General features: G+C 47.7%; 1 long non-coding RNA gene across 1 annotated transcript in view; it reads right to left on the reverse strand.

Moving 5' to 3' along the window:
• Positions 1-3,227: 3,227 nt before the first annotated feature.
• Positions 3,228-16,571, reverse strand: part of LOC309644459 — a 100,512-nt gene continuing 87,168 nt past the window's right edge. Inside the window, exon 3 of the long non-coding RNA XR_014254438.1 lies at positions 3,228-8,230. This is a non-coding gene — a long non-coding RNA (uncharacterized lncRNA). The remainder of the gene's footprint in view (positions 8,231-16,571) is intronic.

Consider the following 16,571-nt stretch of genomic DNA (forward strand, 5'->3'; position numbering starts at 1 on the left):
TTATTTTCTGCATGCCACTCCCCTGCTCAAGAACCAACTGTGACTCCCCATTACCTACTGCATTTAATTGTAACACCTTTGTCTAGCCTGCAAGACCCTTCAAGACCTATGACCATTAGACACACCTGTCTATTGACAACTATCCCTGGCATATCCTAATGGCTACCATTTGGTCAAATCGGATTATTCTTGCATAGTGTCCAAACACATGCCAGTTTCTACCTCTTGACTTTTATCAAGCTTGTCCTTCCACCTGAAATGCCCTCTTCTCTTTTCCATCTAATAAAAACCTACCCATCCTTTAAATCTGGTTATAGTTGGTGCTGACACAAGAGCGGCATCCAGGATACCACACAGGGACAATAGATGCGCGACTTTGACACACAGTGTCATGGGTTCAAGTTCCATTTCTACCAGGACTGTGTGACCTAGGCATGCCAACAACCTGCCTGAGCTGTTTTCTCATCTTTAAAATAGTAACAATAAGACATAGCTCATGGTGCTGCCTGGAAGTTTAAAAAGGCAAAACACACAATAAGCGCCTGGCACACACTAAATGCTCGATAAACAGTACAGGTAATGAGAAATCTCCCAAATAAGCAAACTTTGGCATTACTGTTGCAGCTGCTGTTAATACTGGGAACCTTTCTTTTCCCCGGCCAACTTCTTGACCTCTTATCTCATCTGCCTCAGAAGCTGGAGTCAGTCTGCCTCTCGCCTCTGGGTGACTTTGTTCTTGGGTGTGGAGGAGAGATGCTTCCTAACAGAAGTGCCCAGGCCTGTGTTCACACTGGGGCTTACCTATGAGCCTGGCTGAGGTGTGTGGTCTTGGAAGCGGGTTGAGTCCAGCTTCCCCGCACCTCCGGGCGGTTTGCTCCCCTTACGTGATCATCGCTGGATGTCCTTTGCCCGGGGTCTGGCTCCCGGTCCTGCTCAGCCAGGTGACAACTGCAGACTCTGAAATTCACTACCTGTAGCAACCAGGTAGGACCAGTTCCTATGAAGCAGCACTGGGCAAAGGTGAGACCCCTTCTTAGAAAATCAAAGGTCAGCTGGATAGTCCTGACTGTGGTCCACCTTTCGCAAGAAGACAGAAGCTGCCCATCTCGGAGCCATCCCAGGATGAGGCAATGGCTCTCATTTCTCACTTTTCTCTCTACTGCCAAGGTCAAACCCCAAACTCGGAGGCTGACAAAGGACAGACACAGTACTACCTCCAGAGACCTTGCCTGAATGGGAAGATGCAAGATTTATGAACGTGTTCCCAAACCCCAAAAGCACCTCAGGTGTCCTTATGACCTCAGCGCCCAAGCCCACACGGAGAGCCTTTCTGTGTGTTTGGAATAGAGGTGAAATGGGATGAGGAGGTGTAGTGGACTCCTGGTTGAACCAGAGCAGAGCCCAAGGCTTCTAGCTCTCTGTGAGACCGTGGGCTCATTGCTTCAGCTTTCTGGGTCTGTTTTCTTATCTGCAAGGGTTGGATCACAGCAGAGATGGCAAGCAGATTCCACCTCCCCTGCCAGCTCAGGCTGATCAGTAGTGAGTATCTGCTGTGCTGGGTGGAGAAGGCTTCTGCAGCTGAATCTAGCGTTGGCACTGTTGCTGCTAGGCTAGCTAGCAGGCGTTATGATACTCCAGACAATGGAGCATTACCATACTCCAGACAATGTTAAGCACTTTACACAGATCTCATTTTATTCTCACAGCAACTCTGTGAGGTAGTACTGTTTACGTCTATTTTGCAGATAAGGAAATGGAAGCTCAGAGAGGTTACGTAACTTGCCCCAGGACACACAGCTAGAAAGTGAAAGATCCTGGATTCAAAGCCAGCCAGTCTAGTTTTGGAGCAGAAGCTTCTTAACCTCTGCACTTTGTGGAGTGCTACAATCCATTAGTGATGTCTGTCACGGGTGCCTAAGTGGCAATGATGGTGCATGTGCTATGAAGAGCTAGCGGTGAAGTTTGTACTTTTTAAAATTACTCACAGTTAATGTACTATGGTATCTCAGAATTGAATCAGTTGGGGGACTGGTGTTATTTAACTGAAATGTGATCACTGGAGTTTGTGCATAGCAGAACCGAGCAAAGTGAGGACCTTTCCAAAAGGAGCCCATGGAGAAAGACTGACTCCAGAAACAAATCAGTCAATGAAGGCTTGGTTCTCTGTTCTGCATATCCACACCCTGCCCCGACTCCAAGGCCTTTCAAGCCCCGCCTCCTCCAGGATGGCTTCCTGGTTGTTTCTATGTTCTCCCTCTCTTCCTAGTCCTACAACTACTTCCATTCCAAAGCACCTGGTGTTCTTGAGGGGGTGATGGTTGTTTTCTTCTGTCTCCCCATCTCAAGGCGCACCACATCTGGTGTTGAGGGTACAGAGGGTGATGTTCGCAGCAATGGGGCACATGAGATGATCTCTAGGTGGTACACAGATGAACAATTCTTTTCTTGTAACAATTTTGCTTATTTATTTTTATGGCTATCTTCTATGTGTGGGAACTAATACTGGCTTTCCATTTACAGTAATGATAGAGAGGTTCTTTTTAAATAAGTGCACTTATCTGAGAAAGATAAGTGGGTTATTCGTATAGATTGTACGAGAACATAGCGAAACTCCTGAAATGCCAAGCAAACGATGAAGACTGGGGAATGCTATAGCCTGAATGCACCCCACCAGAACCCATAGGTTGAATACCAGTCCCTAGTGTGATGCTGTTTGGAGGTGGAGACTCTGGGAGGTAAGTCATGAAGGTGGAGCCGTCATGAATGGCATTAGTGCTGTTATAAAAGAGATCCCACGGAGCTCCCTCACCCTTTCCACTGGGTGAGGACACAGCAAGAAGACAGCTGTCTGTGAATCAGGAAATGGGCTCTTACCGGACACTGCATCTGCCAGAGCCTTGATCTTAGACTTTCAGGCTCCAGAACTACGAGAAATACATTGCTGTTTGAGCCACCCTGTCTATGGTGTTTTTGTTACAGCAACCAGAATGGACGAAGACAGGAAACAGGGCTCTTGGCTGATTCTGGGGGGAAGGAGTTTGTCTCACACAGGCCCCCCCCCATCATCATCATGCTCTCTGTGACCACCTGGCTCAGCCCTACCCCCCACCACGGTCCCATCTCGAGCCTCTCCTACAGTGACCAACTTGTCTGTTTGCCCGGGATTCTCTTAGATTTAGAACTGAAAGTTCCAGAACTCAGAAAACGCTCAGTCCCGAGCCGGCCAGGATGGCTGGTCAGCTTAGTCTTTGCCTACATCCTAGCTGTCACCTCCTACAGTACCAGACCCGCCCCGTCCTGTATCCTGGGTGTGGAGTGGAGGGTGCTGGGGAAGGCCCAGCGTGGCTGCACGGTGTACCCCATGACGTGGTCACAGAGCTCTGTGCCCAGGAGACGGTGACGGTTTGTGTGTGACACAGTGAGGGCACAGCCCAGCATGTGGCTTTATCAGGGCTCTTTCACGGGGGCTCTGGCTTAAGGTAAGGCACCACGCCATGGTTCCAACCCCGCTCCTGAGAGGCGGTCTCTCTCCACGCCTTGCCTGCACTGCCCCACCCTTGCGTCACTCTACTCGTCCTCAGTTGTCTCCCCCTGTGGAGAGGGAGCAATTCCAGGCTTAATTTATGTTGTTTCCCCCAACTGCCTTGCAAACAGATCTCTGACTTTATTAGGGTTAGCACTGCGCCCAACTAAAAATACCTCCACAGTTAGGGTTACTAGGTGACCCCGTTCTGTCAATAAGATATAGGGGACATTTATAGGGTGGGCCACAGGAAAGCTCTCTCGTGATGCAGATGCGACAGGACATCACAGGGGTCAAAAATGGAGGCTTGGGAATGAGATTAGCTCCGTCCTAATCCTGACGCCCTGCATGATCTTGGAAGGGTTGCCAGATTTGGCAAACCAGAACACAGAACATCCAGTTAAGTGTGAGTTTCAGATGAACAACAAATGATTATTTAGTATACATGTGCCACAAATGGCACGTGTCCTGTGTTTCATCGGGCAACCCTAGCGAGTGCCTCGGCCTCACTCAGCCTCTCTTCCTGGATCTGGAAAGGTAACCTCATTAAGTGAACTCCTAATCTGGTGAAGAGTAAGTGATAGGACATCCCAGTCCCAGGCACATAGTCGGTGCTCCGTACATTATTTACTTTACGTTGCCACACCCAAAGTCTTGGAGGTTATGAGTAAGTTTTAGCTCCCTTCCACATACAGGAAAATGTTTATTCAACATTTATTGATTGACTCATTGAGTGATTTTCACAGAAAATGGAGACCGGAGCCTTCTGCTTGGTTAGAACTCGGGAGATAATAATGAAATTGTGGTTGAACAGTTACCAGCCCATTTTTCTAGTTACCAGCGTAGAAAAACCAGCCCTTATCCAACTCTGCCAATGGCGACAGAACCCGGATTATTGCCTCACTGGGTAAGAGGAGGCCGGAGAGGAGATTGTGGGAACAAGGCACAGAGCTGAGACCTGATTCCACTGATAATTAGTTCCCTGGCCTTGAGCAAATCATTTCAACTTCTGTGAACCTCAATTTTCTCACCTGTCAAATGGGGATAAATGAGGGTTGCTCAGCCTGCCACATTGCTCAGACAGGCGAAATGCAGATTGCCCCAGAGGGAGGAAGTGAAAGCGTTTTGGGAAATAAATGTGCCAAAAGATATCCCTCATTACTGGTCATCTCTGAGAGAGGTGGGCAGAAACCACGTGGCTTCAGAGGGTTTATCAATCACTCTCATCGGCTTTGTGAATCTCTGTCCTTCTCCGTAAAAGACTCCGGAACTTAACGAGGGCCATTGCTATTTGTTCCAGAGCCTAGCGCTGGAACATTATGCCATGCCTGGCATTACTGAATGAAGGAAATAGAATAGTAAGGATTCAGGGGCAGAGCAGTGAGAAACACCCAGTGCCTTTAAGGTCCTCAGTTCGGGTTCTCTAGTGGCGCTCTGGAAGAAAGTGAAGCCTGGAGGGGTTACATGCCTACCCAGGATGATCCAACTTGATAACAGAGATCTACTGCCAGCAGCATCCTGTATCCGGAAGGAGCACAGCTTTTGAATCGGAATAATAATAATGGTGATAGTAACAGCCAGCTTTGAACTAGGGTGGATCAGGTGACCGGCGTGCTGGGCAGAGTTTTAACAGGTAGAATCTCCTTCAATCCTTAAACCCCACTAAGAGGCAGGAACTGTTATCCTCACTTTGCAGGGGAGGAAGCCGAGGCACAGAGAGGGGAAGTCATTTGCCCGCGGTCATCCCGCTGAAAGCAGAGCCAGGCCTCACATGCTGGTGACCGGAACTCCCACAGCACAAATTCTCCACCATTCTTTGCGCCTCCTTCTTCCCGGAGCTGGAGGCCACTTGCGTCAGGGCTCCACCCCTTCTCGCTGGGCGGCCTCCCGCTGGGATGGAACCCTCTGAGTCTCCGTTCCCTCACCTGTATAGTTAGTCAGTAATGGTGCTCCCCCAGCGAGGCTGCCCAGCACTGCAGCCAAAAGCAGGGACCCTGGAGCTTGACCAGCTGGGATCAAATGCCAGGACTGCCATTTACCTGCTGTGTGACTTTGGGCACATGACTTAACCTCTCTGAGCCTCACTTTCCTCCTCTATAGAAATGGGAACTATGATAAGAGTGCCTACCCCATGGTCTATTGTGAGGATTCGATAAGCTACTCCCACATCTGGCACAGTAGCCTCACAGCTGAACACAGATTGCATTGTGCAACCAGCACATAGTGGGTTTTGGAGAAAACACTGTTCAGGGCAGCCCCCTCTCACCTTCCCTGGCTTCTCAGGTAAAGCTCTTCCTTCTAGCACCCTGCCCTCCCCCAAAGGAGGAAACCCCATCTACCTCTTCTGAATATAGTCTATGGACGTAGAATGTGCATCTCTGCTGATCAAAAACACATTTTCCTACATGGCAAACTTGCTCAGCATCTTCATTTTAAATGCTGCAGAAAAAGCTAACTGTCAGATGCCTTTAAATATTCAGAATATGGAAAAAATTTTTTGACGTATCAATGCTATTCGATTGATCAGGTAATTTTCATTGTTTAAGAGCAAAACAAAATATTTTGCTTGAAATGTAGTGCCTGGGAATCAGAAGACTTTTAATCTGGATTCGTTTTCGTTCCAGTGGCAACAGTAAGTGCCTCCTGGGGAACTGTTCTCCATCCCAGCACTCAGCTTTCTTCTAATTAGCGCCGAATAACAAAAGTATAACAGTAGCACCTTTCCTCCCAACTTTTCTAACAGCCTGTCAGAGACAGAACAGTGTGAAAAACAGCTCGGGTTTCTGAGCGACTTTGTCATTTTTTTTCTATTGAGAATAAAACACGCCCACCCAGGGAAAAGGCCCCGAGGATCTCACCGCAGGAAAACGGGCCCAGGGTGGAAGCCGGGAGGTATGGGGGAGAGAAGGGAGGTGTGAGGCAAGGCGGGGGGTTGCATCTGCACCCACCATCCAATCGGAAAAGTCTGACTTGCTGCGTGACCTTGAACAGGCCACCTTCTTCCTCTGGAGGCAAGTTCCCTCCTCTGGAGTGACAGACGGATGCAGGGATGCTCAGACAAATAGAAACAAATATATCAGTACAACTCTGCGCTAGCACACCTGGATACTTCTAGGCCTGTTACATGCTTGGCCTCAGTTAATGTTCACAATCGCCCTGTGACGGGGGTGCTGGCGTTCTCCCTGCTTTCCAGATGCGTATCTGAGGCCCAGGACCACGACGTCAGGAAACAGCAGAACCAACGCCCCAGTTCTCCCCTCCCTGGCTTCATGCTGTCCCCATCCCTCCCAGTCCTGCCGGGGAGGCTGAGAGTTTGAGCCCACAGAGAGTTTTCTGTTGCCCTGGCTTCCGCAGAGACTAGCATAGTATTAGAAATCCTTCATTCAGGAATTCCTTGGTGGTCCAGTGGTTAAGGCTCTGTGCTTTCACTGCCGAGGGCCGGGGTTCAATCCTGGTCTGGGAACTAAGATCCCACAGTCTGCGAGGCACGGCCAGGAAAAAAAAAAAAAAAAAAATCCTTCATTCATTCAATACTCATGCACTCAGGCCTCGTTACTGGACCCTGGGGGTTCAAAATGAATACGACAGGCTCACAGTCTGCAGAGGAAACCAGACACGTAAATAACTCATTCATTCATTCAACAGATATTTACTGAGCATCTACTATGTGGATGGAATTTCTAGGCGTGGGGGACAGAGCAGTCAAAAAGATGGAGTTTACCTGGTGGGGTAGAGGGAACTGACAGTAGGCTGACAAACTTCGGATAATTTCAGATGGTGATAGTGGCCATGAATGAAATAAAGCTGATAGGAAGGGGGGCTGCCAGGAGTGATAAGCGAAGGCCTGCCAGAGGTGGCAGCACTGAGTGCAGACTTGATTTGTAAGGAGTGAGCCACGAGAAGATACTGGAGAGGGTAATCCAGGCAGCGGGACCAGCAAGGGCCACAGCCCTGAGATGGGGACTGGGCTTAATGGGAACCAGCTCTGTGTTAATCACAGCACAAGGGCTAAGCACCAAGGGGCAATGGCAGGAGAGTGGAGGCAGGAAAGGGAGGACCTGCAGTGATCCTTCATTAAAAGCTTCTCAGATGGAGCTAGGATAGTGTTTATTTTCCTTGCTTCCGACCGTGCACCTTTCTTGTTCTTGTTCATTTATCTACCCACCCATCCATCCTTCACTTCTTTATCTATCCATTCTGATCCAAGCCCCCAGGGACCTGGTGCACCCACCAGAAAGCCAATGGGAGAGAAGAGTTGGCCTCTGAACTTGAGGACACTATAGTCTAGTTGAGGAAACCCACAGCAACAACAATACCTAACATTTACTGAACACTTAGCGTGGGCGAGGCTGGCTAAACCCTTTCACAAAGGAGTCACTTGGTCCTCTTTTGCTGGGTTGGGCAGAAACTCCAATTCTAATTTAGGTAAAGAGGGGATTTATTGGTTTACACAAAGAAAAGTCCAGAGGCTTTGCGGCGGGGTGGAGGAGTTGCTCCATCAGAAATCAGCTTTCTTCCCATCCCTCAGCTCTGCTTTGCTCTGCATCAGCTCTCCTTCAGGAAAGCCCCCAGCAGCTCCCATCTTACAGCTTCCAAGATCAGGTTCATGGACAAGAGCATCTCTCACTGAAATCTCCCGGCAAAACCACTGTAGCTCCCATTGGCTCTGCTCAGGTCACATGGTGTCCCATGAGCCAATCGCTGTGCCTGGAGGAATATGATTCTCTGATTCGTCAAGCCTGGAGTCAGGGATGGCTCAGCTCCCCCACCCCCACCGCCCCACCCCGAGATGTACGCTGGGAAGTCAGGGTTTAGTGACTGGACAGCTGTGAGTGGATTCCTGCTCTCGTCCGGACTGTGAAGGCTTGTTTCTCACTGTGAAGCCTTGTCTTTTGAACCTTCTCAACACGAGAGGGGAGCAGACATCATGACCACTTTTTACACTGAAGAGGGGAAGGCTCCAAGATTTTAAATGGCTTTTCTGAGATGAAATGACCAAGAACGGGGCAAACCAGGGGCTAGAAGCAGTTATCCTTACTTGTTTTTTCCCCCTAAGTCAGTGGGTCTCAAGACCGGGTAGAGGGCAGGGATTGGTGGAGAATATTGCCTTCCAGGTAGGACTGCCATATTTAGCAAACAAAACTATAGGATGCCCGGTTGAATTTGAATTTCAGATAAACAAAAAATAATTTCTAAGCACATTCCAAATAATACCTAAGATATGCTATAGATAAAAGTATTCATTGTTTATCTGAAATTCAAATTTAACCCTGTATTTTATCTGGCAACTCAACCCCCAGGGGATGTTTGGCAAGGTCTGGAAATACTCTCTATTGTCATGCCGTGGGAGGTGGGGGATTGTGCTCTGGAGTCTCGTCTTGTGGATGGAGGCCAGAGATGCTGCTACACACCCTGCAATGCCCAGGACGGCTCCACAGCAAAGAATTATCCCGCCCAAACTGTCAATAATGCTGAGGTTGAGAACCGCTGCCCTAAGTGACGTGGCTGCCCTACATCTCCAGCGCTGAAGATACAAATGCAGCGGACAAAGCCGCAATTCTTGGACAACCTAAGCGAACCCACATGGGCATTTGTGAGAACACTGTGTCCACGGTCAGCAATGAATGAGGCAGAGGAATGAGGGCGTCACAGCCGCAGCCATTAGCTTCATCCTAAATGGGACCTTCAGTTTCACTATTTGGGTTCCAATTTGGAAATGCTCAGAGGAAGTTAATGAGAATCTTTGAACTGGGTTTTGGCATCCACACCCTGGCAGGCTGAGATAAATATGATCTGCTGATGCTCATTGGAGAAAGGAGAACATTAACAGGAAATTAAAAAGTTGTGCTGTTCTATTTGTTGTCAGAATCTCCAAGAGACGGCTCTGAAAATGAATCACCATTTGCTAAGAAACGTGCCCCGGCCTCTCCCTCCTGAGTTCATCACCAGCCCCTGTGGTCAGGATGGATGTGCTGTGCCTTGTTCCAGGGCTGGGCTGGACGGGGGAAGTGGCAGGTGAGGACGGTCGGGTCCTCCCTTCCCACCCAGCCCACCTGGCCAGCTCTGCATGGGGAGGAACAAGGAAGCCGACCTTTTAGGCTGGGTTGGCGTCACTGTCTTAGGGACTGGAGAAATATTTATCCCGTCTCCAGTCAGACCTACTAATTTTGCCCCATGTTTCACAATGCGCAAAAGCGCCTGCAACATCGTGGATTGTGGCCACAATGTTTCAAACCGGCATCCACAGCCATCCCCAGGTTGCTAAATGAACTTTTTATTAGTTGGGGTTTTTTTGTTTTGTGTTGGGCTGTGTTTGAAGAAGAAGGAGATGGAGGGACATATTGGTTTTGTGTGTGTATGTGTGTGTGTGTGTGTTGCATGGACGTAGCTTTGTCTTTGAAGTTTAAGACCAGTTGTAAATTCCTTGAAGTTTGTCCTATTTCCTTTTATATTAGCATGTTAACAAGCTTTGGAAAACTGACAGAGCTTACAGGAAAGCACAGCTGGGTTGATCCTTCAGCCTGGGCTTTAATTCAAACCAGAACCCTGCCATGGCGCTGTGGCCGGGCTGGTGTTTACAAATGCAGCAGGAAGAGCCCTCTGCACGGTGATGAAGCCATCAACCACGGATGCTTGCTCTAGACGAAGCCCCAGTTGGGATTAATTAAGAAAGGAAATGCCACAATGCTCTAAATTACTTCTCTAGAGGAAATCTTAGCACCAGATGAAGTTCAACAATAAAAATGGAAGAAGAAAAAAAAAAGAAAAGAAAAAAAGAAAACACCTCCCAGAAACGTGTTTAATATGACTTTCAGTCTTCATCAGTGAGGGCAACCGAGGCAATAAGCTTCCAATTCCTTGCATGGGAATCATATGACACTTACACGTGGCCAGAAAGGAGAAGGCACTGAATACGTGGCAAAGGTTTCCACTTGCAGTTTGAAGCAGACCTCTTTGTCCAAGAATACATTTTGAGCTCCATTCCTCAAAGGCTCTTTGGTGGCAGGGAATCGAGGTCAGACATCTTTTCATCTTGTAACAAGTCCAGAGGAAGGATCTTCCTACCTGAGGATCACAGTGCCCTGCTGGCACAGCAGGGGACTTTTAAGAAAAAAAGTGGCCCCACTCACTATTTGTCTATTTGCTCATGACAGGTCTGATGGGGTTTGAGGACAGAGATGTGTAAAAATGAAGTAGCTCGCATGGCTGCACAAGTTAAAGGTCAAAATTTAAGTGATGCTGGAAACACGTTTTCCAAAAGAACTCGTCCCACTCTGACATTACGTCTGCTCCCATCAGCCACCCTGCAGACACGCCCTCCTCTCCAAAGGGCATCTGAGTTAAGAGAAAAGGTCCCTCTTCCTCCCAACAATGGCCCGTGCATCCCACCCACCCTGCTGTGTATTTCCATTTTGCTGCTTTCTGTTCCCCTAACAGAAAATGATGTCCAAGGCACCTCCCACACACATCAGAAAGGGCTTCAGGGCAACGTGGTTGATTTTTATTTTGATGGGATTTCAGGAAAAATAAATAAGCCAAATGTAAACACTGATGAGGAACGTATACTTTCCATACGGCCCAACCTCAGCCAACATGTGCTGGGTTTTCACGCACCCTTGGACTTTTTGATTGTTACCAAATTCCACGTGCACCTGGTTATGGGACCAAAATACTCCGCCAGAAAGAGAAATAATAGCATTAGAGATCCAAGCTCACTGGAGCCGTCACGTTGAAGAGGCACCTCCTCATTCGAGGGGACCAGGAGGGGAATTCTTGTTCAGGCGAGTGGCTCCTTTATCACAGCTTCTACCTTCGAGGGGTTACAGGAGCGAGTGGCTGAGCTGGGGCTCCCGAATCGGACAGCTCTGGATTAGACTTGAACCTTCCCTTACCGGCTGAGTGACAACTGACCTTCTCTGTCTGGGCCTCATATTTAAAAGGGTGGTGATGACATAATCTACCACGAAGGGTTATTTTCAGGACTAAATGAGGGCATGCGTGGGAGTCCTTCCCAGGGCCGGCCACTGAGTGAGTGGCAGCCACGACAAGGCAAGCCCCCGGACAGGGGCAGAGTCCACCGGCCCCGGCCAAGGTCAGACTTTCTAGGAATAAGGCCGTTCCAGTGTGCCCAGAAACCTGGGGGGGATTCTAATTTTTCCATGCTGTTGACTCTGAATTATGAATCAAGGAAGGTTAATCTGGGGCCTATTGATGTGAAATGAAATTGGAGCGGGCTACTTGCACTTCCCTTGCCTTCTTTTGCCCACCACTGAGTTATTTTTCAGTGTATGTGTGTGTGTGTGAAATATCTTTACTCAACTTTGTATTGTAAAAGTCTCACCTGTGCATAACGATTTCAAAACATTGTAGAAATGTAAAAGATTCCCTCCCACTAAATGCTTTAACCCTAAACGCTCAAGATAACCACTTAGGGGGAAAGGGGGAGCATCTTAGGCTCTATTGATACTTCCATAAACATACACATGCAATTTTGTTTTAAAAAAAATGAGGGCTTCCCTGGTGGCGCAGTGGTTGAGAATCCGCCTGCTAATGCAGGGGACACGGGTTCGAGCTCTGGTCTGGGAAGATCCCACATGCCGCGGAGCAACTAGGCCCATGAGCCACAACTACTGAGCCTGCGCGTCTGGAGCCTGTGCTCCGCAACAAGAGAGGCCGCGATAGTGAGAGGCTCGCGCACCGCGATGAAGAGTGGCCCCCGCTTGCCACAACTGGAGAAAGCCCTCGCACAGAAATGAAGACCCAACACAGCCAAAAATAAATAAATAAATAAATAAACATTAAAAAAAAAAAAAATGGGATCACTGTTTTCCGTCAGTCATACATCTTGAACTACCTTCACATCCATCCATGAATTTCTCTCATTTTTTGCAACAGATTTTGGTTTTTTTGAACAGTTTTAGAATTACAGGAAAATTGCAGGGATAGTACAAAGAGTTCCCATATACCCTACCCCCATTAATGATAATTTCTCCTATTTTTAGGAACTTACGTTAGTATCGTACTTTTGCCATAATTAACGAACCAACATTGATACGTTATTATTAACTAAAGTTATAGCTTATTCAGATTTCCCTAATGTCCTCCTCCTGGTCCAGGATCCCACCCAGGACACCATATGACATTTAGTTCTCGTGTCTACTGAGGCTCCTCTTGGCTGTGGCAATTTCTCAGACTTTCCTTGTTTTTTGTGACCTTGGCAGTTTGGAGGAGTGCTGGTCAGGTATTTTGTAAAATGCCCCACTGTTAGAATTTATCTGATTTTTTCTTGTAATCAGACTGGCGTGATGGGTTTGGGGGGAGGATGACCACGGAGATGAAGTGCCCTTCTCATCACATCCTATCAAGGGTGCAGGCTATCAATGTGACCTATCACTGTTGCTGTTGACCTTGATCACCTGGCAGAGGCCAACTTCATTTTTAAGCAGCTGCAAAGTGTTCCATTGTTGGGAAGTATAATCATTATTTTAAACCAGTTGGGGGTTAATGAAGATAATGCATGTATAGCTCACGTATACACCTATATGAAACCACGTCTCAGGGCACATCCTTGTAACCATATCTTTGCTCAGTATTTCAGATGTTTCTGTGATATGATTCCTGGAAATCAACTGCTTGGTTGTGAAGGACACGCTTCTTTTAAATTTTGCCAGATCCTGCCAAATTACCATCAGGAAACAGTGTTCCCGTGTATCCACCCACTAACAGGTGCTAGTTTCCCTCACCTTCCCCAGCAACAATCCTTCCGTCTCTTTGACCTTTGCCAGTGTCGTGAGGGGCAGGGCGGAGATAAATAAATGACATGCTCAGTCTGTTGGCTTCCCGGGAATCTGACTACTTAGGTTGGTACCCCAAAGTCTAATTGCAGAAAAGAATAAGTTGTTGGAGCCTGTCCCCAAAGAAAATCCTCTTAATGCTAAATATCTGGAAAACACAGGAGAAATATAAGAAATAAAATCAAATTGTATTTTTAATCTAAGAATTCCAAACCATCAAATCTCTATTCCTAAGCGTTTCTACTTTTCTAAATGGGGGCCGTGCCTGTCAGATGCAGGACACATTTGATCTTTCTTTGTTATCCTCCTTAATTTTAGCTCCGCCTCTAAAATGAGTTCCCATCTGAAAGGTTTGTATCTTTGAAACCCAGGACCCGTCCCTGATGAGGAGAGACCTGGTTTTCCGTGTGTACGGCTTCTACTGTGGTCCAAAATTTATACAAATCTCAGGGAACCAGTCCTTTCAAAATTGAAGATTTGACATCTATTTACACGCTGAACGAGAACCAAGCTATATCCACTTTTAAATGTTTATATCGGCTCGACAGCTGCTCCAAAGCAAAGGCAACGTGGGCACCCTGGAGGGCAAGCCCAGAGACGGCCAGCCCGACACACCCCGTCCACTGTTTGACACGTGCCACTGGGGGCGAACAAAATGAAAGTCCCTGCACTCCCCCACCCCGACCCCGGGCCTCCCTCGTCTCTCTCCGGGATTACGACCTAGGCTAAGAAAGCACCCACCACCATCACCCTCTCTGCCCTGCCTCTAGGACGTTTTTCTTTACAGCCCTTACTGAATGAGGTGAATTATGCTGAATCTATTTACTTGTTTACTTGATTTCTGTCTGTGTCCTTGCTAGGAAGTCTGTGAGGACTGGGACTTCATCTTGTGCACTTTTGAATCCCTGATACTTAGAACAGCGCCTGGCACACAGTCGGTGCTCAATAAACATATGCCCGCCTCCAAACCATTCCCCACTTGGCAGCCAGCGACACCTTTCCAAAATGCAAACTGACCCAGAGGCTCTCCCACTCAGCTCACATCCTCAGTGTCCCCCCTATTGCTCTGAGGGGTAGATTCCAGCTCCTGAGAGTCTCTGGGTCCTGAGGGATTTGACCACGGCCACACGTTCATGTCATCACTCCTCCTTCCTGTGCTCCCGACACCGAGAGTATGTTCGGTTCTGGACCTCAGGGCCGTGTTCTTGCCTGGACCCAACTTCTGCACAGGCCAGCCCAGCCTCACCCTGTGCTGCCAGTGGGGTACCACCTCCTCCAAGAAGCCCTCCCTCTGCCCCTTTTCTGTGTCTCCCAATATGCCTCCCACTCCTGTCCCCTTAGCCCTCTCCAAGTAATCAGGGTCAACAGGGGGGCCAAGGACCAGGGGGATGTTTCTCTGGGACAAATCTGAGATACACAGGAGGCACTAAAACATGGAGGTTACAAGTTAGAACTCTGGAGTAGGAACTGGGCTCAGCTAATCCCAAGGCACTTAAAAAAATTTTCTGGGCCTCTGTTTCCTCATCTGCAAAGCGGAAATAATGATTTCTTCCTTGTAGGATTATTAAAATTAAGGTTTGTGTTTTTTTTCCAGGTATTTATTTCAAAACATCCAATATATATGGCAATGGTGGACATGTTCCAGAAGGATGACTAATTCAAACCTGGACCCACATCTTGGTTCCGAGCTAAGTAGCTATTACTTTTGGCCGCTGGCACCCATTCCCCCGTTCACCATATTTTGGTAATAGATCCTGCCCTCATGATACATGACTCAGGTGAGAACAATCAGAGTGGCTTATTTTGTGGGCTCGGTATTGGTTCAGAGATGTGCATGTGATTTAAGCAGAGCCAATAGGAGTCCTTCCCTGGGAAATGTACAGGAAGGTTGGGAGAGGGAGCCTTGTTTCCAATACTGTGACACATGGGATGCAGACTGCTGGGGAGTGTTCCCAACAAGAGGAGAAGCAGAGAAGGAAGACGAGGTGGGATGGGGAGAGAGCATAGTCCCAACTCTAGTTCTTTTCTTTCTCACCTGCTTTCCCTTTCTTTGAGCTTCGCAGTAAATGTCCCCATTCTCTGAGCCAACACATCCCTTTTGGTAAAACAAGCCTTTATTAGGCTCAAGACGTGAATGACTGAGAAAGTCCCAAGCCCATACCATTTGAAGCAGGTCACTGAGACTCAGTCTCCTCATCCTTAAAATGGGCACTAATTCTAAATTCTAAACGTGATTCTGCAAAGGTTCCTGGACAGGACCTGGGAATACACTGTACCCCATCTACACAGGTTCATTTAAAATTTGTATTAATTTATTATTTTTATGATGAGATCTTAAAAGCCTATAGTGTGATTTTCAAGACTTGTTGTATTGAATCAAAGGGGAAAAAAAGACAGTAATGTTTTTCTTCCTCATGAACAATTTAATGGCACTGGGACACTGTGGAAACCTCAATTTCATAGCTTCAACTGAAACGTGGACTGTCTTTCTGTTTGTACCCCAAAATACCTTTGACTGCAAGTTCTTAAGAAGACAAGCGCTCCCTCATGGCTGCCACTTGCTGGATGAATAATTTACTGAAAGTCAGGGAAAAGCCGGGGACACTGGGCCAGCTTCACGCACAGCTACATCCTAACTCCCTAAGACAGTGAGTCGTTAATTACATTGAGAGTGCTTCTCAGCCAGGACGATTTTGTCCCCCAGGAGACATCCTTCACTGTCTGGAGACATTCTTGGTTGTCATTCCAGAAGCATGCTACTAGCATCCTCCTACATGTGGCACGTGGTCAACGGAGGCCAGGGATGCTGCTAAACGTCCCACAGTACACAGGACAGCCCACCACCAAGAATTACTCGGCCCCAACTATCACTAGTGTCATGACTGAGAAACTCGAGTGCAGGTTAGTTATCCTGGCAGCCAAATGTTCAACTTAGCTTTAAGACAATGGCCATCAGTCAATTTATCACAACAGAAAGGATCAGAATAATTCCAGTAGGTGTAGTGTAAGTGGGGGAAAGTTCTTATGCCAAGACGCCCTCAGATCTGAAAGCAAGTATAAGCTAGAGGCAGAAAAATAAAGCCAAACAAAGAATAAAGTCTACTCTGGCTTGGGCATTTGCCATTTCCAATATGGCAGGCTTTCCCACTCCGCAAAGCTCTCATACTAAATAAGCTTAATGGTACCAACAAAGACTGGAACTTGAAAACCTGGGCTTCATTTCACAGGTATAACTGAGAGCCTGCTGTGAGTCA

The sequence above is a fragment of the Balaenoptera physalus genome (genome assembly GCF_965194825.1).
Source record: "Balaenoptera physalus genome assembly, chromosome: 16".
Classification (NCBI taxonomy): domain Eukaryota; kingdom Metazoa; phylum Chordata; class Mammalia; order Artiodactyla; family Balaenopteridae; genus Balaenoptera; species Balaenoptera physalus.